General features: G+C 60.0%; 1 long non-coding RNA gene across 2 annotated transcripts; it reads left to right on the top strand.

Annotated features, from left to right (window-relative positions):
* Positions 1-1,307: 1,307 nt before the first annotated feature.
* Positions 1,308-23,360, top strand: LOC122918299. 2 transcript variants are annotated; one of them, XR_006386581.1, is made up of 5 exons: positions 1,308-1,373; positions 3,723-3,779; positions 15,007-15,102; positions 20,801-20,911; positions 23,040-23,360. It is a non-coding gene; the product is annotated as an uncharacterized LOC122918299 (long non-coding RNA). The 2 variants fall into 2 exon arrangements; XR_006386582.1 differs by lacking the exons at positions 1,308-1,373; positions 3,723-3,779 and adding an exon at positions 8,368-8,382.
* Positions 23,361-23,385: the final 25 nt, after the last annotated feature.

Here is a 23,385-nt window from a genome sequence, read left to right as displayed (position 1 = left end):
AGGCCGGAGTGGGGCGCAGTCTGGCCGTCCCCCTCCCCTGGTCTCCCTACTCCGGGTGCGGAAGGAAGAGCCAGGCCTGCGGACCCTGACCTAAGCCCTCAGAGTCCCCTTTTCAAAGCTGAGGGACGCGGGCCCGGAAGGTGGCTGGGAAGGCACCAGGGAGAGGAGAGAGCCCCCCCGCCCCAGCTGAGGGAGGTAATGGGAAGAGGGACACTGAAAGCCATGGGGGAGGGGGAAAGAGGGAGCCGGCAGGGACTCAAGTGGCCTCCAGGTCTGTGGGACAAAAGTTGGAGGGAGATTTGTGTATGAGAGAGGCGGGGAGGGGGCCTTGGGGAAGGGGGGGCTTTGACAATGAACTTGAGACAAACTTCATTAGCATGCAGGCCTGCTGTCTGTCACGTCGAGCTCAGACAGAGTTCCCAGGCCGGCCAGGAAGAGTGGGAGGGAGGGGAGGGAGGGGTGGGGTGGGGGTGACGGAGGGGACCGGCCATTGTGCCATCCTGGGCCCCAGCGACCAGCAAATATCAGGATCCCAGCCCTGGAAACCAGCCCCCAAAGAGCTCTCCCTCCTCTGAGAACAAGATAATTTATCTCCCACTTTGAATCCGTGGTCCCTCCCCTCCTGTCTCCCGTCTGGACTTCCCAGCGCTGCCCTTCCGCCCCCACGGTGGGCACACAGTGTCTCCCAAGTGTCACTCTCTCCTTCACAACTTGGATGTGGATGTGGGATTTCCCCAGAGCTGACAGGGCCTGGGGCTGGGAGAGGCTTGGGCCGGGGGCCAGGGACACCCTGAAATGGCAAAGTGTCCTCGTTCCTGCTGCTCCTTCTCCACTCCGCTCCCCACCCTGGACGGGTCATCTAGCCATGCTCTCAAGTTCAAAGGTCAGGTGGACAGGGCAGGAGCCTGGGGACTGTGCCTGTCTGTCACCTCTTTCTCCCTTCCTCGGGCTTCCTTGGGGGATTTGGGTGGCCTGGAGGAACAATGGCTTTCTTGAGCCCCTTCTTCCTGCCTCAGGTTGGAGAAGGCAGTAGGAGGAGGTGGGGAACAGAGGAGATGACAAAGACCCCTTCCCACACAGGCCTCGGAGAGGGAAGGGAGGGGGCTTTCTCCGAGCGGGCTGTCATTTTGGTGGTCGTGGTGTCTCCAGACAGGGGCAGCACCCCCTCTTTGCAGCCTTCCAGGGAGAGCAGCCAGAGAGAGAGAGAGAGTGGGAGGGAGGGGGGCGAGGAGAATTCCTGAATGGACAGACAGATGCTACGTCACCGTCACCGGGGCTGCGTCCCCCACCCCCAGCCAGAGGAGGCAGGAGCGGGAGGGAGTCAGTCCAGCGGCTGGGGCCACCGAGCCTTCTCTCCTCCTCACAGAAGCCGGGTGAGTGGCCATTCCGGAGGGCTCTTGCTCCCTCGGACCGCTGGGCTGGGGTGGGATGGGATCCCCTAGAATCAGCCCAGGGCACCCTACTTTGCCCACCAGCTAATGGAGGAGAGGCGGGCACAAAAATCGCAGGAAGGAACGGCGGATGAAAGACGGAGGGGGCGACCCACGGGGGTGGGGCGTGTGTCTGGAGGAGTCGCTGGCAGAGGGGGGTCCCCGCTCCTGCTTCCGGGGCGCCCAGGGCGGTGAGCTGAGGCAGCAGCCCTGCCTCGCTACCAGAGCGCCTCCGGGTCCCCTCCCCGCCGGCCCGCGGGATGCGGCTCACCAAGTTTGTCAATGGGATTGGGAGGCTTTAGGGTCACGGCGCTCCTGATCCTGTTAACCGGCCCCTCCCTCTCGCCACCAGACGGCCAACATCTTAATGCTCCTACCCGTGGGGGGTGGGCAGGAAGGGAGACGGGTGGGGATGGGACGCGGAGAAAGACGGTCCGGGGTCTGCACTCCTGACCTTGTTCCTTTCGCGGCTTTAGTCCTCTCTGCCCCGGGGACTTCAGCTCTTGGGGGAGGACAAGGTCGAAGGAGCTGGGTCCTGGGGCTGGGGGCAGGGAGGGAGCCACAGTCCCAAACAGGTGGGGACCAGAATTAGGAGGAAACCCAAAAGCATGTTACAGAATTTAGATCACTCTAATCCTCCTTCCCTGCTTTTCCCATGCGCTGGCAGGTGGGAACGGGGTTCGGGGATGCTGAAAGCCGAGTGGGGTGTTGGCGTCAGATGCTCAGGTCCCAGAAGGGGCAGGAGCCCCACTGCAGCTTTCGCCAGCCCCACTGGGTGCTGGTTCTTATTCTTGCTTTTCGGGAAGGGCCAGGGGATACGGAGAGAAGGCACAATTCCTGTCCCCACCCACACGGTGGGGGGTGGTCCTGGGAGACAGGCGGAGACTCCTGTAGGCCAGTGGGGGGTGGAGGCCGCAGACTATTTCTGGTCCTTGGAGGCCAGGTTTCTGGGAAAAGCTAAGGCTACTAGTCACCGAACAGGCTCCGTGCCTCCCTCCCGGGGCGCGGTCCTTGTCACCATGCCCCCCACCCCCTGCACGGCACGGTGTGTGTTGGGGGTGGGTTGCGGGGCAGGGCTCTGCAGGGAGAGACATCGCTGCTGCGGGGACCCCACGCCTTTCTGATGCGGAAGGAAGGAGCCAGAGCCCCCAGCTGTGTTGGTGCCCATTTTCTAGCCAGTCTTCAAGTTTCAGGGCTCGGGCCCCGCTTTGGTGTGAGGACCTTTTCAGATGGAGACATCCGCTTAGGAACGGAGGGGCCGGCGGAGCTGAGTGGGCCTTCGTGTCCCGGAGATATGGGGCGGGGCGGGCAAAGCGCTCCGGCAGGAGATGGAGCTGGACGGGAAGGCTCATCCCCGCTCCCAGCCCTGCCTAGTGATGGTTTTCCCTGCGTGAAGGCTGGTGGTCTTCCCGGTTTAAAGAAGGTGGAGTAGTTGTGGAGCGAGATTGAGGGAGAAGGATTCATCAACTTACCCCAACACACACACGCACACGCACACACACAGGCATATGCAAACACACGCGTGCAAGCACACACACACACACACATACACCCGCCCGCACACTTGCGAATAAGCCTCTAGAATGTCCGAAGCTGGGTCACCACGTCATGCCCCTAAATCAAAATTCAGCCTGAAAGCAAAATCCCGGAAAGGTGAAACTGTAAAATATTGAGAGAAGGTTCCATAGCCAACAGTAACCTGTAAAATGCTGCTTTGTATTCTCACCTTTTGTGCACGTGAGACAGAGAAGGAGAGGACAGGGGCTCTGGCAGCTCCAGGATGGAAGGGCCAGAAAGCAAGGAGCAGGGCTGGCGGTGTCTTCAGGGCCCGAGGACTCTACAGACACGCCGCCCTTAGCTCTTGACAGACAAACAGGTCTCAGTGCCCCCGGATCCCTCATCCTGCCCCAAGCAGCCGGAGCAGCCGGGAGCTGTGAGGACAGAATGCCCGTGGGGTGAGGGCCTGCTGGCCCAGGTTCAAGTCAGAAGGGCCAGGGGCCTCTGCTTCAGCAGGAGGAGGAGCAGGCTTCGAGCAGGGCTCGGGTGGTGCCGTCCGGGCCGTGTCCAGGCAGTGTGGGGCCGGTGGGGACTCTGCCTTCCCTCACGTCCGGGCTGCCTGGCTGGCTGCTCTCTCTCCTCCCCATCACCCCCGCCATCGCTGGTGCTGCCTGGAGTTCCTGCGAGGGGAGAGGGCAGCCTGGCCAGCGGAGGAGGGAAGGACCCAGGAGGGCGGCAGGGAGAGTGCGGGGAGAACGGGAGCCACTCTAACCTTCACGTTCTCCTCCTTGACAGGGCCGGGCCTCCGAGGTACAGCAGCCCCGAGTCCCGGCGGTCACCTTGGCTTTTAGGGTATTTATTTTCTTATTTGTTTGCTTTGATGGTGGGGGTGGGGGGGGTGGGCTGACCCTACACCCCCCACTTCTCCTCCGTGTTCTCCTGGTCCCCCCACCCTGCCTCTTCTAGCTTTCGGGGCCTGACTGTGCTCCCCTCTGAGGGTTCTGGGACCTGTGGCATCACCGATGGTGGGAATCAGAGACCCCCCCCACCGCACCCGGCTCTGGGAGAGGGAGGAGAGGCCCTGGGGACCCAGGGGACTCTTCCTCTTCTCTCAAAGGTTCCTGAGGTCTGGGTGGGCGCAGGAGGAGGCGGGTGGGGATATGGGTCCCCGGCGGCAGAGGTGAGAAAGGAGGGCAGCCTGGGTTGGGGGGGCGTGGGGATCTGGGAGGCAGCCCCGCCGTCGGAGGCTGTGGCCAGGAGTGCCCAGGACAAGGGGTGGCATTTGTGTCTGCACCACGTGTTCGCAAACAGCACCCTGGCACCCCCAAGCTTTTGCCCCGCAAGGAAACCCCTTGCTGAGGGCCGGGCCCTCTAGCATGTCCCTCCCCTCCCTCCCCCTCCCTGGCTCCAGAGGGCTCTGAGACACGAGCCCAGCTCAGCTTCTGGGTCTACGCATGGGGGGTAGCCTGGAAGGCACTTCGACAGCAGAAGACCAGGCTCCTGGGGAGGGAGGCGTGGCGTCCCCAGAGAAAAAGTCTTCCCCGTCGACCCCATGCCCTCTAGTCCCTCTGCCCCTGTGGAGATAGACAGATTTTTTTTTCATGGCTTCAGCACTTTTTTTTTTTTTTTGGCCAATTCCTGCTTTTATGTGTCCCTACCCCACAGACAATGCAAATATTCTGTAGCAAAAGAATAATGTGTGATAATGTTTATAACAACGGGGCACCTGGGAAGCAGAAATAATACCTGAACCCAGCCTCCTCCGAAGGCAGCTTTCATGTGTATCTTCCAGGCGAATTAATCTGATCTTTGAAACAAAGAAAAAAAATACGCTCCTAACATAATGACCTGAATGGTTCCAGAGAGTGGCCTAATGCCAACATTTTTGGACCCAAACGATAAAAACCTGCCCCGAAGCTGCATCCAGAAAGCGCAATTCAGGCCTTGTTTTTCCACACCTGGGCCTGTTCCAGCACAGACAATGGGTGCGCATCAGGCCCGCAGGGATGGGGGTGGGGACAGGCACGGGCAGAGAAGGCAGGCTCGAAGCTAAAGGAGACACTTGCACACTCTGATCATACCAGGGACTTGGGGGGCTCTCCCGCAGCACCCCAGAATTTCCCTGGAAGGACTTGGGGGTCTGCAGGCCACAGCTACTGTACACCAAGCTCTGTCGAGAGTGTTGGGGGCTCCAGTAGAGGCCTTCCTGGGGAGACTGAGGCTGGCAGGCACAAGGGGGACCTAAGGCACTCATTTTGCTCCAGTCGGCGGCCTCTCTGAGGCCTGCCGTATCCAATTCCGGAGGGTAGAAGGGTCTCTTGTGGTCAAAGAAACCCCTGAATGAAGTCACTAACACACCACGCTGCCCCATGCCTCTCCCGTCCCCTCCCACGCGGAGCCCACGCACAGAGCCTGAGCGCCCACTTTGTCAACGCCCTCCCTCTTTACCCATCCACACGAGGGCAAACTCAGCTGGGCATGGGCACGCACATACCCTCCTTAACCCACTCTTTCCTGGGCACCCACCAGGTTTTCGGCATAGTATTAGATCTCCCAGATCCAATAGGAATGACTTTGCCCTGGAGGGCCATCTCATTTGCTCCCTTCCACATACTGTCCTTTGGGAAACCTGAGTGACATGGCCTCATATACAGAGCAAGCCCAGAGGCCCTGGGGAGTCTTCTGGATCTTCCCCGCTTGGCTTAGTGCTCCATCCCCATGGGAATGGGGACAGAGGCCCCATTCGCCTCCATTCCTGAGCAGAACCCTGGGAGGCCAACTTGTCCTGTCTGCCCAGAAAACCAAACCAAAAATGGCTTCATCAGGAATCTGGCCAGATATTCCAGTGCACACACTCTTCCCCATTTTCCCCTGCGGGGGCCTCCTTACTTTTAACACCGCCTAGGCTGGGGGAGCTTGGAGGCACCCGTGGCTGTGGCACAAGGCAGAAAATCTAGCTCCTTATCTAGCTACTGGAGGGGAAATTTGGAAACGTACCCTGCTTTCTAAACCCCAGTTTTTGAGAAGGTCCAGCAAGTCTGATTTTGGCCCACGGGGGAGGAGGTGTCCCCCGGGGCAAAGAAGGCTTTGTGTGTCTAACCCCTGCCCCATCCCCAGCAGAAATACAGCAGTGGCTGAAATGGAAGGAAGGTTCTCTGGGGTCCCCCGCCCCAGTCACTGTACTCCCGGGTTCACTGTACTCCCGGGGTGAAGAAGAGCTGGGGCCCACTGAGGACAGGGGACTAGGCTGGGACAGGGGAGAGTGGAGGGCACTGGCCTCAGCCTCCCAGGAGCTGGGAGAGGGGGAGGACAGGGGGTGGGAGAGAAAGTACCCTTCGGGAGCTTTTAAGTGATCTTGTAGGGGGCAAATGGGGGAATATTGGTAAGGGAAGTTGGTGGTGTATGTGGACAAGTGGAGGTCCCACCCAGGATTTCTGGAATGTCTGGAGGGTCTTGGGTTTCTTCTAAAGGGGCATAAAGTCGCCGACCTGGAATAATTTGAGGACTTTTGTAGGCAGGAAGCTGAAAGGCTGGAGGGCCCTAGGGTTTCTCCAGGGCCTGTAGGGAGGGTGACTTTAGAGAGCTCATTCAGCAGCCTGCTGGTACGGTCAGTCTGTCTCTGAGAGGCCTTGAGGAGGATTTCACTTTTCTGCAATGGAACTGAGGCAACAGAGACCCCTGTGTTCCCCCAGTGCTTCGTTCTGAGCCGTAGGGGCACCGGGGAGGGCAGGAGGGAAGAAAGTAGGCCGTTGGCACTTTGTCTCTTTCTTTCCCCACCGCTGGCTGGTGGCTGGTGTGCTCCCAGTTCTGGGAGGGTAAAGAATTGATGCTGTGGAAGCTTCTAGAAAGCCTTTCCCTTGGGTAGCAGTCCTGAGACCCTTTGGAGGCTGACAGAGGAGTGGGGGTGGGGAGCTGTGCCAAGCACAGCCCTGAGAGCCGCAGGAGACTGGGGAAGCCAGACTCCAAACTGCTATTCTGGGGAAAGGCAGGCCCCCAGGCTTTACCCTCTTTCAAAGTGTCCCCCACCTCCCATTCTCTATACATTCTCTGTAAGGGGTGCATAAAATGAAAATTGGCTATGGACTTGCATCTAACCAGGGGGAATAGTATCCAGACAGTGCAGAGAGGTGACCCCCCCCCAGTGGATAGAACAGTTGTCCGGCTGGCAGGCGAGGGGCGGGGTCACCTCTGTTGGCACCGCGTTGAAGGGTCCCAGGGGGTAGGAATGGGCTGGGATGAAGCAGGCACACGGGCTCTAGGAATCTAAGTCGTAGGATTTTTCAAAAAAGGGGCTGGAGGGACGGGACTGCTCCCTGGCAGACACTGGGGCTCAGCGAGGAACCCACAGCGCTCTCTCCGGAGAGCTCTGCCAGGCGGCGAGAATCCGGACCCGGCTTGCCGGGTGGCGCGAGCTGCCGGCCTTGGAACGCTGCGTTACTGGACTCGGATTCTCTGGGCTGGATGGGGAGAGCCAGGTCAGGACATTTGCTCCGACACCGACCCTTCTCCCTCCGACCCCCGCTCTCCAGACGCCGGAGATGGAGCGGGGGGTGGGGGCGCACGGGGCAGGCCTCCGAGGCCGAGTGGATTGTGCGGAGACTGTCCGTGTTAATGCCCGCGGGGGTCCGCCGGCCTCCTCCCCCCGGACCCTTGGTGCAGCGAGCAGGTTCTAGAGATGGTCCCGTTTCTGCGGCGACTAGGGAGGCCCTGCCTGGTTCGCACCCCGCGTCTCCCGCTAGGAGTCCAGAATCTTTCCCTCACTGTTTTGGGTTGGAAACCAAGAGCGATGTTCCCGCCGGTCCTAAAAGGTTAGGATCCCGGTCCGGAAGGGATCAGAACACGACAAGCACAAAGAACGTCCTGAGGAGAGGAGGCAGGTGGGGGAGAATCCCGTATCTCTGGGCTCCCCACCCCCATCCTGGAGCAATACCTCGGGACCAAACGGAAAATGTGGGGCCGACGGAGTGAGGATGGAGGTGAAAACCACGCATGGCAGTGGGGGGAGAGAGCAGGCGGGCTCGGGGTGGGAGAGGCAGCAAGAGGCCGAGGGTCAGCGCACCGACCCCGCTTCTAGGGGGAGGGGCGCCCCAGTTGCGCGCTCCGGCTTGTCCCTGGCAGGGGAGGGGCGGGGTCGGCTGGGAGACGAGGCGCTGACGTCAGACTTGGCGGAGCCAATCGGAGACTGGGCTGGGGAGGGAGCGTGAAAGGATGAATGAAAAGTCCGGAGCCGGAGCGCGCCCCGGCCAGAGCAGCGGCCGCGGCGCAGGCGGGAGCTGGGGAGGCGAGGCCCGCGAAGCCCTGCTCGCCGCGGCTCGGCGGGGGCTGAGGTCCGGCGGGCGCCTGCACCCGGCGCCCGCGGAGCCCTGGCACCCCGGAGCCAGGGCCACAGCTCTCCGCGTCGGGAGCGCGCCGGGAGGACCGCGCGGGAGAGCACGATGGGCGCCCTGGGCTCGCTGTAAGTGGCCTGGCCGGCTCGAGGCAGCAGGTGGGCGAGCGCGGAGGTGCCCGGCGTGCCTGCGCGTCCGCCTCGAGGGGCCGGCCGAGACCCACACCTTCCTCGGGGCTGCGGGGACCTCCGTGACGACTCCCCTTCCCGATCGGAATCCCCGTCAAGCACCAGGGCCCCTTTCGCCTCGGACCCCCGGCCATTTTCACAGCCTTGGGTGCTTTGTGAACCTTTTTGTACAAAGCCGTTTCTCTGGGGGGTCCCGTGGGGCCTGGGGTTCGGCTCGCCTGCACCGCCGGCCCCATCTCGTGTGTGTGCGGGGTCTCCCGGAACCCCTCCCGGGTGGGGTCTTTGCCCTTTCCTTCTCTACCCGAGACGCGCCGGGAGGCCCTGGGGCGCCCGCCCCGCACCGGCTTGCCTCCCTCCGGGTTGCCGGGATTTCCTGTTCCCTCCAGGACGCCGCCGCCGGGGGTTTCCCGCACGATTCGCTGCTCACCCCCGGCTTTAGTCAGCGCCCTTGTTCTACCCTTTCGCGAGCCGGGGGTCCCCGCGGTCCCATGCAGAGGCTTGGGCTGTTGGGCGCGCCCTGCAGCTTTCAGAGGAGGGCGGTGGGGACCCCGTGGGGCCGCAGAGGCCTCTGCCGCGGTCCCTGCGGTCGTCCCGGTTGGCGCGAAAAGCCCGCGAGTCCCTCTTCCTGCGGAAGGACCCGCGGAACTCCCGCTTTTGGCTCGGCTGCGAGCGGGAAACCAGGCGCTCGAAGCTCCTGGGGCCCGGGGGCGTGCCCTGGACCTCGACGCCGCCGGCCTTCGCGTCCTTCCCACGCCCTTTAAGGTCTCCGTGGTTGTCTGTGTCCTGTACTCGGGGTCCCTTTCGGTCTTGGACTCCGTTTCTCTCTCCGCCCCCACCTCCACCCCCGTGCCCTCTCCCACCTCCACCGCGCGGCCGGGGGCGGCGGCGGCGGCCGGGAGGCTGCGTGGAAGAGGCGGCGGCAGCAGCCAGGAGGCGGGGTTGGTTGTTATCTTTGGTTATCTAGCTGTATGAGTGGTGTGGAGTCTTCATAAAGCTAGATAACCGAAAGTAAAAATAACCCCATACACTGCGCAGAGGGCCCCGGGAAAGCTGGCCGCATGGGCGGGCGGGGGAGGCCTACACGAGGGGCTGGAGGCGCGAGGTCCCCTGGGCCGCGCGGGCAAGAGGAGACGCCGGTGGCCCGCGGGCCTCAAGACCGAACCCCAACCCGGGTCCGCGCAGGTAGGAGGCGCCGCCGGGGCTCACGTTAGCCTGGTGCTCCCCATGAGCTGGGACTAGGCAGGAAGAGGCAGGGTGGTTCCTCCCCAGGATGGGGCCTTTCTGGGCTGAATGAGAGGTGGGCCACCGCGCGGGGAGCTGCTCTGGGGCCGGCATCCGTTGACTCTACGTGCAGGGTTCTTTGGGACAGTGTCTAGGGCTCCCGGCGCAGGCGTCTCCCTTGGGCGCTGGTGAACAACTTCCCGCAGGCTATGCCCAACTCTTGCTGGGGTGGGAGGTTTTGGGGGAAACCCCTCCGCCAGACCTCCTTTTCAGGAGAAAAGGAAAGAGCAAAGACCCCCACCTATGGTTTTTGCTTTCATACGCTCCCTGAAGCCTTGTAGGTCTGCCCAGTTGGGCTGGGAGCTGGGAATGGCAGAGTGGAGACGTGTGGGGGTACCTGGGGGTAGACGGGGAGGGAGGGACAGGCTGGATTCTGGCGAAGGGGCCTGCGGAGTGTTTCTCCGCTCTCTTCTTCCTTATTCTTTACTCTTTCTGGCCCAGCACCTGAGTGTGATGTCTTGAAAAGCTTCTCACACCAGCTTTGTCTTCACTGACCCCATGGGTTGAGTTGGGGTCTTACCTACCCCACTCTCACGCTCGCAGAAATCACCTCCAAGAGCAAATGGCCTCAAGGAGCTCAAACACAAAGGAATCTGTAGCTTAGTATTTATGCTGCCCAGAGAAAGCAAAGAATTACAGAGATTAATCAGGGCCTTTTCTGAAAGAATCCATTTATCTGGCCTGACCTAAATATTTTAAGCAAGTGTTCCAGGGCAGTGGAGAGGAGGATGAGGACGGTCTAGAGTTACTTGGTGGGATAGAGTAAGTGTAACAAAGCCAGAAGTAGCCCCCCTGCATTTATGCCCTCTCCCCGCTCCCTCCCCCACCACCTGGGCCTCCAGAGTACAGCGAGGAAAAAGAGGGCAGGACAACTGGGCAAAATGACCTTTCCCAGACCCGAGTTCCCTGCAGCAACTGACCGTTTCCTCCAGGAACTGACTTCTGTATCGAGGAGGAGATGATGATTCCATGATACATTCTGAGGGAGAAATCCTGGGGACTCCAGACGAAAACAGTCAGGCTTCAGGGAGCCTAGTGCACACGCGTTTCCTCCCTTTAAAGCTTTGGAGGAAGGAGAGATTAGCTGCCTCTCACCTTTTTTTTCAACTGTTTGGAATTTGGTATTTTTGGAGGGGGGGCGGTGGAGACAGGATTAGGGAGAAAGGGAGCAGGTTTGGGCAGGGACTGAGAGTCCCTACCACCACACTGTACCTCCTGGTAACAGCCTCCGTCGTCTACATGCTGCTTTTTGACCCTCCGACACTGGGAGGTGGTTATGATTAACCCCATTTTACAGATGAGGAACTACAGACCTCAGTGTGAAGCTAGGGTTACGGAATAGTTTCAAACCTGGGGTGGGGGGAAGAGGGTAAGGTGGGAGATGTGGGTGAAGGGTGAGTGAGAAAGGGGGGGGTCGTGATCCAAGGAGGGGGGGGGGGAGGGGAGGCGGAGGAAGAAGACGGGGTGTGGGGGGAGAAGCTCCAAGAAAGACAGGCTTTTTTTTTTTTTTTTTTTAAAGATTCTATTTATTTATTTGACACAGAGAGAGCACAAGCAGGGGGAGCAGGAGAGCGAGAAGCAGGCTCCCTGCTGAGCAGGGAAACCGATGGACCTCATGATCATGACCCTGAGCCAGGGAGATGCTTAACCCACTGAACCACCCAGGCACCCCTACCTTTTTTTTTTTTTAAACTCTTCATGCTGCTGGTTTGGAAGTGCGTGTTTGGGATCTGCTGAGACTCCTCTACCTAAGAACTGTTTTAGCGGCAGTGGGTTTATGCCGACACCATGGGGGGCGGCCAGGAGCACATCTGATCTCTGGGTCTCCCAAGGAGACCAGCTGGGAGGGAGCGGGTGGGTGGAGGGCACAAAACAAACACCTGCTCTGGGGAGAGGGGGTAGAGACCAGGAGGGACGTGGTGGGGAGTGTGGGCTGCCTTCCCCGTCCTCATGGTGGCGCGCGTGGGTGTGGGGCAGGGCCGTCAGGAAGGGTTGGGAGGCTGTGCTGGGAGCTGTCTGTGTCTGCTCAGGAGGGTGAGAACCTGAGTGGCCTGGTGCGAGGCTGGGTGTGTGTGCGCGATGGGTCCACAGTGGGCAGGAAGCTTGGCTGTCGGATCAGGGATGCCTGACCACGCATAAGTACAAATTCGCCGAAGGGAACGACACTCTGGGTTGGGGAGAGTCTGCCCAATGCAGACATCACAGTCATACCCCTGAGTCCTGCTGCCCGCCTTCCCCAACTTTTATACCAGATGATGCCTCCTCCAGCTGAGCCCACGAGGCACCCTGATGGGTGCAGGGAAGCTGGCTCCAAGGGGCTCGCAAGGGCCTCGTCTGTCACCAGTGAGTGACTTTCTGGCTTGGTATCATCACACCTCTGCGTTGACGAGGTTTTAGTTTTGTTCTTCAGATCTTAGACATCCACCCATTCCTACTGGGAACCAAGTTCTAAGCTGGTTTCTTCACCCATTTTCCTCCCTTGCCCTCATCCCAGTGGCTTCCTATTGGATTCTGAGTCCAGGAGTTCAAAGGCAATTTTCTCCTAGATATCTGACTCACATTTTGATTATCACTCACACCCTCACCTTGGGTCAGATTTTCCTCAATGCGGGGGCATTGAAAGTTTTCCCCAGGGGTGCCTGTGGCTGGCCCAGTCATTAAGCTGTGATCCTGGGGTCCTGGGATCCAGACTGCGTTGGGCTCCCTGCTCTTCAGGAAGCCTGCTTCTCCCTCTCCCACCCCCCCTGCTTGTGTTCCCTCTCTTGCTGTGTCTCTCTCTGTCAAATAATAAATAAAGTCTTGAAAGAAAGGAAGAGCGAGAAAGAAAGAAAGGTTTCCCTACTCGTAACCACCATCACCGTCAGCCTGGGGAGGGACGGAAACGGAAAGAGTGTATGTGACTGGAAGGTCTGGGGTTGGGTGTATCACGCACCAGCTGCAACATCTCCAAGCCTTGGCAGGATGTTTATAGAAGGGGGAGAAGAATGTATGCCCTCAGGATTGTTACATGGAGCAAACAAAGAATTCTATGTAAAATACCTTGTACTATGTTACCATATCCATGGGCAAGGAGTCATACTTCCCCTACAGTTCACAACAACAATCTGAAAGCTTATGATTGAGCTCAGAATGCAAGAAAGGACAGCTCTTTGGTATGTTCTTGGCTGAGGATTTCAACACATTGAAACTGGAAGTTCCTTCCTTCTTTTCCAGCTTTGGAGTCCAGGAGGGACTGCTGGGGACCTGGGTAGGCAGTGTCTGGAGGCTGGTGGAAGGAGGAACAACCTATTCTGGGAAGAGCCTAGAGTCCTTCGGGCAGAAGGGCCATAGTGTTTTCTCTTCTTAACAGATCTTATCCCCTCCTGGTAGTACTACAATTCGACTTACGGAGAGAGAGAAATATGGCAAGGGTAGATAATAATTCCAAGCTTATTCCATTAAGTTTCTAGGATTACTAAAAACAGTTTATCCAGGTAAAGGACCTGTTAGGCAGTGGGTATAATTAACAGACCAAATGGAGACCTGCCTATCAACCTGCAGACTTTTCATCCACACTGAGCAGCTTTTAAGAAGGTGTTTTCTCTCCTCTTGCCTCCCTGCCTCCTGACTGCCAAGTTCAATTCCCAAGGTTAGCAACCCTCTGGAGAAACACAGCCCCCTCTTTGTTCTTCTGGGTCTGGAAGTCCTACTTGAAGTCTGCATTTCCCAAGGCTTGGGATCTGGAATATTCTGATACTTATTTCTTCACCTTATTCCCTCTCTAATGCTCTGGGCACAGATCAACCTTTCACTTTCCTTCCTTTGTTGTCCAGACCTCAGAGATCTTGGGGAGTTATGTAGGGCACTTTCTCTTCCAGAGGCAGGGTGTGCCCACTTCCCTAGGAAAGAAAATGCATTTAGATTAGTGCTTTAAAATCATTGCAGGGAAAGAGTAGATGAAACCATGAAAACATTCTCAGGGCTTTGAGGAAAATGAGAAGCAGGGTTATGGAAGATAAAGGTGTGTGGGTGCATATTTAGATAGGAGAGAGGTGAGAGAAAAGGGGAGCCCTTCCTTGCCACCCAGGCTCTCCCAAGGCTCAGAGTGACACTCCCCTCCTCCTCCTGCCCTAATCCCCGCATTAAGGCTGCTCTGAGTTTGTTATGACAGCGGCTGAAGGCAGCTGAATTGCTGTTTGCTGTGTCTGCTAATTGGACTGAAGGGTTGGAATCTGGACACTGAAAGGAACCATTGTTGCTGTTTACCTTCTATAACTGCCTCCCTGGGGACCTTCTGGGTGAAGGGGAGCAGCATGCCCTCAGGGTCACTGCACCCATGCTCAGTCTCCACACAAGGGCCTGTGGTGGGGAGACAGTTTCTCATTGCCTGATGTCGTTGGGATGGTTTGAGCTTCCACAACACAGAAGAGACAAGCCCAACACCTGAGCCGGTCTCCCATCCCGATCTGGCCCCGGGGTGGTGGGCACCAGGAGTTCCCAGAAGAGAGAAGTTATATGCTTGTCCTTCTCTTCCATATTTATTCCCTGCTTCTTCGGCGGCCCTAGCTTTGCCTCTTCCTCCAGTGGGCCAGGGTTAACCCTTGTACTTTGTCCTAGGAGCTTTCTTCCAGGCCAGGGGTTCTTGACTGGGTAAAGCTCCCTAAGGGGAGCTTTAGGAAAAAACAAAAACAAAAACAAAAAACTGATGTTTGGGTCTAATTCCTGACTGATGAAATCAGAGTATCTGGGAATGAAGCCTAGGGATCTGCATCATTGGAAAGTTGTCTGGGTATTTCTAATGTGCAGGTAGGGTTAAGAACCACGGATGCAGGCTTACTCCTCTGCGTGGGTCACACACACACACGCGCGTGCGTGCACCCAGGCACACACCTGTGCTCATTCCTACCTTCCCTGCCTTTCCTCTCCAGCTCTCCCTAACTGTAATGCTATTGGGCAGACTGTGTATCTACCTCATCTTTATTACTAAATTCCTTGTGGGAACCATAGAACTTAGAGGTCTGAGCCCCATCAACTACCTCGACTTGCCCTTCCCCAAGGGCAGGAACTATGCCCTTCCTGCGGGTTTCCAAACAAGACCCAAACGAAGACTGAGCTAATCTAGGATTCTCATGTCCTTAGGAATGAAGGGATGCTAGGCTCAGATGCGCTGGCTCTTGGGCTCTCCCTCCCCCTGAAGTTGCACTGGGGATTTGGGTATCTTCAGAGAGGAGAAACTTCCTCCAGGGTTATCTGCCCCTTTACTTACAAGTTTCCAAATGTTTCTGCTTCTTCTCTTCCCTTTAGCTTCTCACCTGGGGCGGGTGGGTGTCCCCACCCTCCCGCCCTCTTTCTCACGCGCGAGCCCCAGCTGCATCCAGCACCACGGACAGCTCCCGGGAGGTGAGTCAGCCCTCGGCGCGCGCCCCTGCGGGAGGGTGAGCACGGGCCCTTCTACTGTCTCTAGATTGTGTAATCTGTGGGAACTGTTTGCAGGCAGCGGTGGAGTGTCAGGAAGAGGAAAGGGCTGAGGGCAGTTGTCCAGTCCATCTTCAGGAAACTGTGTCTGTCCTCCTGGGGGACTCTGAGTGAGGACCGGCTGCCCCAGCAGGAAGGAGGAGAGTTAGACTTCAGGAAGGATTTAACCGAAGCCCTTGCGAGATCACGTAGAACTAGAATGAGCCTTGGCCCTGTGTCCCTCATTGCACAGATTCCCTCGAGAGTAGAGGAGTTAGGACCAAGGTCACTCAGCTGCGGAGGGAAAATGCCGAGAGGCACCTCTTGAACTCCAGCCTGGCCCTGCCCACCCGGTCTGCTCGATCCCGTGGGGCCTCCCTGCTCCCTGAGTTAGGAGGAGGAGGCCTGAGAGGGTACGCAGGCTGTCCATGCACGAAAAAGGACAGAATGCGTGTGTGGACATGTGAGGCGTCCCCACGAGCCAGCACGCGGTGGGGAGCCAGCACGCGGTGGGGCCGAGTGCTCTCCTGAGGAAGGCACAGCAAGCCGTGGCTGGCAAGCCCATGGGAGAAAAGGCAAGGGGGCAACCATCTGCCAGGGCACAGAGGCCAGCGAATGGCCACAAGGAGTCTCCAGAGGCCGGCAAGAGTCACGCAAACTGGAACAGGGCCTGGGAAAGGCCCTTCTGTGTGCCCAGGCCTGCTTCTCCGACACCGGGAGCCCAGGAACAAAGAGGCCATTCTCTCTAGGATGTGATGCCGCCATCTCCGGCTGGCAGTGCCAGGTGGTGGGGGCATCAGGGGTGTCAATCTATTATCCCCCCCCTCGACTCTTAGGTCCTCTGGGGCTGGATGTTGGGGAGGTGGGTGTTCCATGCTATGTTGCCACGGCAACCGCCCCAACCCCCACCTTCCTAAGCACAAAGAGAGAACAGCTTTCACCCCCACCCCCAGGAAGAACCTGGGTCTGGTTGGGAATCTTCCCTTGGGAATCCTCCTTTCTGAGGCACAAGCCTTGGCATGCGTGAGCCTCACCCTCTCCTCAGCAGCAGAGCCCTGCCGAGCTGCGCAGGCAGGAAGGCTGGCGCATGCAGACACTCTGGGAAGGTTGTGCGAACAAGCAGGAGTCCCTTGTACTTAACCCTCTCTCCCCTCAAGCTATCCTGTCCCTGCCCTCCACCCAGGCCATCCGGGGCCTTCTCGGCACAAGTGACAGTTGCCTTGACCTTCTAGTCCTTCCCAGAAGTGAGGGACACCCTGCTACCCCCAGCAAGCCTCCAGGCTGTGGGAACGGGGGAAGAGGAGGGGGTCATCCCTGCCACCCTCCATCTGCACCCTCCGCCATTACTCATTAGGCATTCTGCCCCCTCCTTCCGCTCGTTAAGCCTGATTTGCATACATTTGCATAATACAACTCATTTACATTCCAGGAGGCTCCGGTAGGAGCCAGGAAAAAGGGGGAGGGGGATGGAGAAGAGAGAAAAGGGGAGAGATTTTGTTTTCATCAAAGTGTGTGTGTGTAGGGGGAGGTGGCAGGAAGGGGACAGAAATAAAAACTCACACTACTTTCTTTCTTCCCTTCTGCCGTCCCTCCCTGAGCTGGACTCAGATGCCAAAGAGAGATGCCAAGGGGCCGGCTTTTCTGTCCTTTTTTGTCTTGCTTCCTCCGGCCTTGGCTCCCCAGCCTGGCCCCCCACCTTGTTGGGCTCAAGCTTCAGAAAGAGAGAGATGGGGGTAGGAGGCAATGCTGTGGGAACGGAAGCAGCGGGAGCGGGAGGCCGCCATTTTAGGCAGCTGGTGCCCCTAAGACGGCCACCTCGGACAGGTGGACGGACATGGTGGGGGGTGGGGGTGAGGCCACAGGAAGCGCTCAGCTGGCTGACTGGACCGTGGTTGAGTCTACCTGCTCATGGAACGGGGAAGAGAGGATGGAAGAGAGGGAAAGCAGGAGGGATGAGGCATGGGGGCCCCAAAGGAGCGCGAGCCTGGCCTGGGTGCAGGGCTGGTGGAGAGGCCTCCGGTCCCCTTCCAGACCTCGGTGAGCGCCGGCGGTCAGAGGACCTGGCCGAGGATCTGATGGGCCGTGGGTTAGGTACAGATCCTGGAGGGGTCAGAAGGAGAGGGTCAGTGGGTAGGCAGGGCCACCTGAGAAGAGGGTTCTAGTGTTTTCTGCCCAGCCCAGGAGTCTGACCCAGATGGACCTCCACGGGCCCCGCTCAGGCTGGACGATCCCTGCAGAGCATCTCCCGCCCGCTCCCATGGCCTCCGGTGCTCCTGTTACATCCTTGCTTGTGGCTCTGGCTTCTGCTCACTCCGTCCTCCATCCGGGTTCGCCGGGTCTGCATTTGCCAGCGTGCCCCAGGGTTCCGCGGCCCTGCCAGGGTATCCGGTCAGCCATCGTGGGGCTCTAGACGCTCACCCACTTCACCTGTCTGGCCTCTCTGGACTCCAGACCTGTCCCCCACCTGCCCTCTGTGCTCCTGCCCTTCGCTCCCGAGGCAGAGGCTGGAGGGGTCCACCCGCATGGCGGACGCCCGGGCCTGGGCTGCCAGGACACCGGGACAGTTCCTGTGCTTTCGGCTGCCATAGTGACGCATAAGCCAGCCTCCCCCAGAGATTCACCGGGTGGCCACTTCCCAGACGCCCACTGGCTCAGCCCGGCTTCTGACCTGGCCGGGTTCCTGCGATCCTGCCTCCACCAAACTCCTAGGCCCTCAGGTCCCACTGGGAGCAGGCCCTCGCCCTCCACGCCACCCACATCAGGACCCATCCCCCCGCCTTGCAGTGCCCCTCACACCCACACCTTCCTCCCCACGTTCACTCCTGTCAACAGGCACTGCCTGCTGTGCACGGGGCCTTGTGGAGGAGGAAGGTGGCTACAGGGCTTCTCTGAGGAGCTCGCCGTCCCACAGGGAGGGCAGGCACGCAAGGAGTCAGCCACAGGGTGAAGGCCTGGGCCGGGTGCTGCAGGGGTGCGGGGCAGGCAGCTAGGGTGGGCCTCCTGGAGGGGCCGGAGGAGAGGGGGCGAGACGGGGGTGGGGGGGTTGAAAGCGATACGAGGTACAGTGTCGTCCAGTCTGAGGTCTGGGGAAGGAGTGGGTGCTGGAGCGTGGACAGGCAGGGGACGGGGCTGTCCATTACGGGGACTCTGGGGCAGGAAGAGACGGACATGGGCCCCGCCAGGGAGGCTGGATGGGACGGGGTGCTGGGGAGTTCGCTGACAGCTTCAGAGAGGCCGGGAGCAGGGTGCGGCCGGGGGGCAGCAAGTGACCGCTCCCAGGAGGGGCCGGGACCCCGCAGCAAGCTGCCCACTCGGCCCGCGCCCCGCTGGACGCTTCAGGGGCTCCTGGTTAGTTCTGCAAATGAAGGAAATGTTTAAGGCCTGGGAGCCCCCTGAGGAAGGGTCTCTGCCTGTCCCGCTGGCCTCACCCCACCGTCCACACGCGTACCTGCTTGCACGTGGGTAGGCTTGTGGGAGCTCTCCGGGAAGAGAGGTGGAGAAGCCGGGGTTGGTGTCCAGCGCCAGTGCCCTGGGGCCAGCAAGGAGGACGGGCGGCTGGGACTGGAGTGAAGGGTAGAGAGGGCACCGGGTCGCGGAAAGTCCCTGGACGAGGGGGTGAGGGACAGGGAGGGTGGTGGGGCATGGGCCTGGGCTGTGAGGGGATCCCTCCTGGAGAAAGGCTGTGGGAGGCTGGAGAGGCAGCTGAGGAGGTGCTACTGTTGGCCACTGGGGGGACGTGGGGGTGGGTAGTGGGGGTACGGCCCCTCCCCTCCCCCAGGCCCAGCCTCTGCACAAAGGCTTCTCTGTGAGGTGAGGGAACGTGGAAGGGCTCTGTCAGGTGAGGGGGCTTAGCTCCCAGTGCCCCCGGGGGCGGGTGGATGGGTTTGGAGGAGTGGAGGGCTGAGGGGTAGCCTCAGGCTTTACCCAGACCTGGGAAGGAAATGGAGAAGCTGAGATCTGGCCAGGCTCTCGGGGCCACAGGCTTGGGACAAACGCCTCTCCAGGATCCCGTCAGGCCCCACAGGCCCCGCACGGAGGCCATAGCTGCCCTTCCCTGGTGCTTCCCAGCTCCTGCTCCGGGGACCTCCCTCCCCGCTCCCGGAGGGTGGAAAGGCGTCGCAAGCCGGCCGAGCCTCCCCACAGTCTTGTCCTCCCCCAGGGACATTTCTGTCCTTGCCGGGTCTGCAAGTCCCTGCTGACCGCCAGCGTGGAGGGAGCTTCCCCACCACCCTGCGCTTCGTGCCCACCATTCCTTGTGATCAGGGTTTGGGTGTGGGGTGCCGACAGCAGGCTGGATGTCCTGTTCACACACTTGCTGGAAGGGCCCCATCCATGGGAAGGACAGCAGGAGGAGGTTTCGGTTGCTGACCTGGAACTGACAGGCTTGTCAGGATGCAAACCCTGCTTCCCTGACTTTCGGGCTGGGTGACCTTAGGCAGCTCACTGAATGTCTCTGATCCTGACTTCCTTCCACTGCTGTCCTGGGTCAGAAGGGTCCCTGTGACAGGGTGTTTTGTAAGGCTGTGTGCAGACGTCCAGGGCTAATTCTAAAAGGGACGCAGAGTTAGAAGGGCCATTGTAGGTAGGTGGGAACAGTCAGGGAGGGCTTCCTGGGCTCGGAGGTAAAGGCAGGACCCCTCGGGCGGGGGGGCGGGGGACTGGACGCAGGCTGCCGTGAAGGCCTGTCCGGGAAGCGTGGCAGCGGCTCTGGCGGTCTCCATCCTCAAGCATCTTTAACACTTGGAGGGGAGACCCCTGACCGCAGCTTCTTTGGTCCTTCCAGCTGGCTCTGTGAGCACACTGACCAGCAGTGTAAGTGACCAGCTCCTGGGGGAGCCGGTCTGAAGTCCCCCCCTTTTGCCCTCCCCCGGCGGCCCCCACATTAGGGTTCTTCAGAGGCGCCGCTTGCCAGACACCGGGACCCTCGGTGAGCATCTACGAACGGTGCCCTGGGCCTGCCGTGCCGGGCTCTCCCGTCCCCATGTTCCGTGCCGTGGCCTTGTTAGGGGGCAGGGGGCTCAGTGAAGACTTCGCCAGAGGCCTCAACCCCTGGGCTGGCAGGACTCTGAGCAGCAAGGTCTTTTGTCTCTGAGCGGTCACTCCTGGCTGTAGGAGCGGAGCTGGGAGGGGGACCGGTTCTCCTCCCCCACAGATCGCGGGGAGCCCTGAGGCCTGCGGGGAAGGGCGGGGCCGCGGCTGGCATATGGAGGGACAGCCCTGGGCACGGGGGCACGAGCCTCACCCGGCCAGGGCTACCTTCTGCCGGCTCTGTCCATCTGGCACCAGCTGGCTCTCCAGCACTGCCCCCACAGTCAACCGGACTCCTTCTGCCGCCGTTGCCATGGCAACGGGCTGCCATCTTGTACTCAGGGCACTGCCTCCTATCTGGCTCTTCCCATGGGCTTTCCCGGAGGATGGGAGATAGGTCTCCAGGGATGGATCCCTTCCTCCTGCGAGCCAGTCCTTAAAAATTTAGATTAATCCATGATTTTTTAAAAATAGCCAAGATGGAGGCCAATGGTAAGTCGGGCTCTGTGCTGAATACTCCCGGTGTGTTATGTAATATGGCCAAGGAGGCACTCACGGGATCCGGTTCCCACCCAGTTTCTTACTCCTGCGACAGGCTTTTCCTCTCTCCAACCAGGAGGTCCCATGATCCCGCACATTCCTGTCTTGGGAAGTCCTTGCCAGGGCCTAACCCCGATCTGTAGCGAAGCACCCTTCGACCCTGGGCGCCACGCGGCGACTTTGAGAGGTAAGGAACACACGGCCACCGGGTGTGGTCACGGCCCGGCCCAGGCTTCCCGGACTCCAGCTGCTGGCACTGGCCAGCCTGATGAGGTCCCAGGAACCCTTCAAGACTTGGGGATCCACATCCAAGAGCTGTTGTTCAGAGGGGCGCCCCGCCGGCTCAGTCAGCAGAACGTGGGACTCTGGAACTCAGGGTCCTGAGCTCAAGCCCCACGTCGGCAGGGAGCCTGTTTACAATAATAATAATAATAATAATAAATGCAATCTTGTCTAGAGGAGGGAGTCTGTGTCACAAAATGCTAAGAAATTCCCCTTCCTTGGCCCCATAACCACCCAAAGAAAGAAGAGCCAGAGGCCACTGGGAAGTGAGGGTGCCAGGCCCTCAGGGTGGGGGGCTGGGGTTCCCCTAGGAAGGCAGTCTCCCTGCTCCTGCCACGCGGGAGGCTGACGGGGACCCCATCCTCCCTCCCTCTGGAGCTCAGGCCGAAGGCAGGGAATGGTCACCTTGACCCAGAAGGACATCCCGAAGGGGCACTGATCAGGGGCCGGCTCTGCTGGGGGAATCTTGAATGAGGGGCAGGCGGAGGGAGAAAGGCCATTCTCCACTGAGGCAGGGTGGGCTGGCAGGGAGGGGCTGGGGTGATTTACGACATCACTGCTTCCCCGCCCCCCTTCCCAGCCCCCTGCTCCTGGACCGTTGCTAGGAGATGCTGGCTGGCTGCGTCTGGGCTGGGAGGGTGGGGCAGGTGGATTCTGCTCCATCTGGACTCCTCCTCCCCCACGGGCTGGGGGGTGCTGCTCTGAGCTTCCCCCACCGCCCCTGCCCAAGCCCTGACACGCACCTTCCCTTCTGTTGTCCCCCCAATCCAGCCAGCCTGGGGCTCATGCGGCTCTGAGGCAGGCTGAGGGTCTGGCAGGCCAGAAATGCCAACAGTGAGCTGGGGAGGGAGAGGCTGACAGACGCAGCTGGGGCGCCAAGGAGGGGGCCTGCTCCCCGGGGCCTCTAGGAGCCAGGGCAGGCTGAGGGCCAAGGGAAGTCCTCTCACCCTTGGGTAGCTACCGGTGTGATGGGCAAGGCACACCACATTCGCAGCCCTCCAGAGTCCGCCGCAGTCAAGGTTAGCAGCTTGCAAAGCTGGGTTTGGGGTCGTGGGGTGGAGAACACAGGGCAGGGGGAGGTAGGGCTGGACCATCTGATCTGAGGGGAGGGGAGCTGTATCCTGGGGGCAGGGCTCAGGTCCCCTCCCCTTCCGGAGATTCTCTCTTCACATTTCAAAGCCCTTGGAGAAGTCAGATGGGGTGAACTTGAGGGACCCCCAGAGCCGCCTGCTCCCAGGTCCTGCGGGCAGGAGAGGGACACCGCGTCCCCGTGAGCGCTCCTGATACCGGAGTGCGCACAGCCCTGGCTGAGCTTCCTTCCTCCATTCTGCTCGCTTCACCCAGAGAAGGAGGGCGCCCACCTGGATTCAGCACCCGCTTGCCCGTGCCCCAGTCCCCGCCCCATTCTCCATCAATCTTCCAACAGGCCTGGAAACGGGCTGGTACTGTCCCTCACTTTGCAAAGGGGCAGTTGGAGCCCGACGAAGGACATGTGACTTGCCCAGAGTCGGGGCTAGTAAGCTGGGCTGGGCTTTGGATGGGCCCTGGTAGGTCCCCTGCACTGCGCCCTCCTTCCCCTGTGGCTTCTGCACAGCAGGTTCCTAACAAGTCGGAGTGACGGGTGGGCGGGGCCTCACAGCTCCTGTTGGGGGCAAAGCCAAAGGGATGCTGACACCGCCCTTGTGGGTGAAGGCAGGACCCGGAAGAGGCTATGGTTGCTGTCGAAGCCACCGGCAGCCTCCCAGGTTGGTCCTCGTCCGAGGGAGGCCTGTTCCCCCATCAGCCAAGTCCCCTGGCCACTGCCCCGCCTCTCACCTGCTGGGAATCTGAGTTCCTCCTCCTGTCATGGCCCTGGGTAGAGCTCCTGGAAGAGATGCCTGGACTTAGCCCTTGGGCATGGGGTCCCCTGGCCCTTGCCTTTTTGGTGGAGGGGAGCCTCAAGGGCCACTGGATGTTGTCCCTGGAATTCTGTCCTGTGCCTCCAAGGTCTCCATCCAAAGAGAATCTTCTTCACTGTTGATACTTCTTTTCAGACCAAAAAGAAGGATCTGTGTATCCAGTAGGTGTGGGCTTGCTCCGAGAAGCCTTCTGGGATTGACCCAAGGATGAAGCTCAACTCCATCAACTGACCCGCTGCTCCAGGAAGCCTCTGAGCAGGATGGAATTGGCTAGGCCCTGGCTCCAGCCTGGGTTGCCCATTCCTCCTGGAGCCACTGGGGATGGGACTTCTTTCCACGCATGCTCCCGTGTCTGCCGCTGTCCACCTAGCCCAGCCCGGTCCCCCCCGTGTCGTCTGAGCTGACAGTCCTGAGATGGGGGTCCCATCTCCTCTAATAAAGATTCCTAAACGTTGAGCCAGTCCTGGTGGTCGTGATGTAC

This window comes from Neovison vison, chromosome 10 (genome assembly GCF_020171115.1).
Source record: "Neovison vison isolate M4711 chromosome 10, ASM_NN_V1, whole genome shotgun sequence".
Lineage (NCBI taxonomy): Eukaryota > Metazoa > Chordata > Mammalia > Carnivora > Mustelidae > Neogale > Neogale vison.
This window is presented reverse-complemented; position numbering and strand designations above follow the sequence as displayed.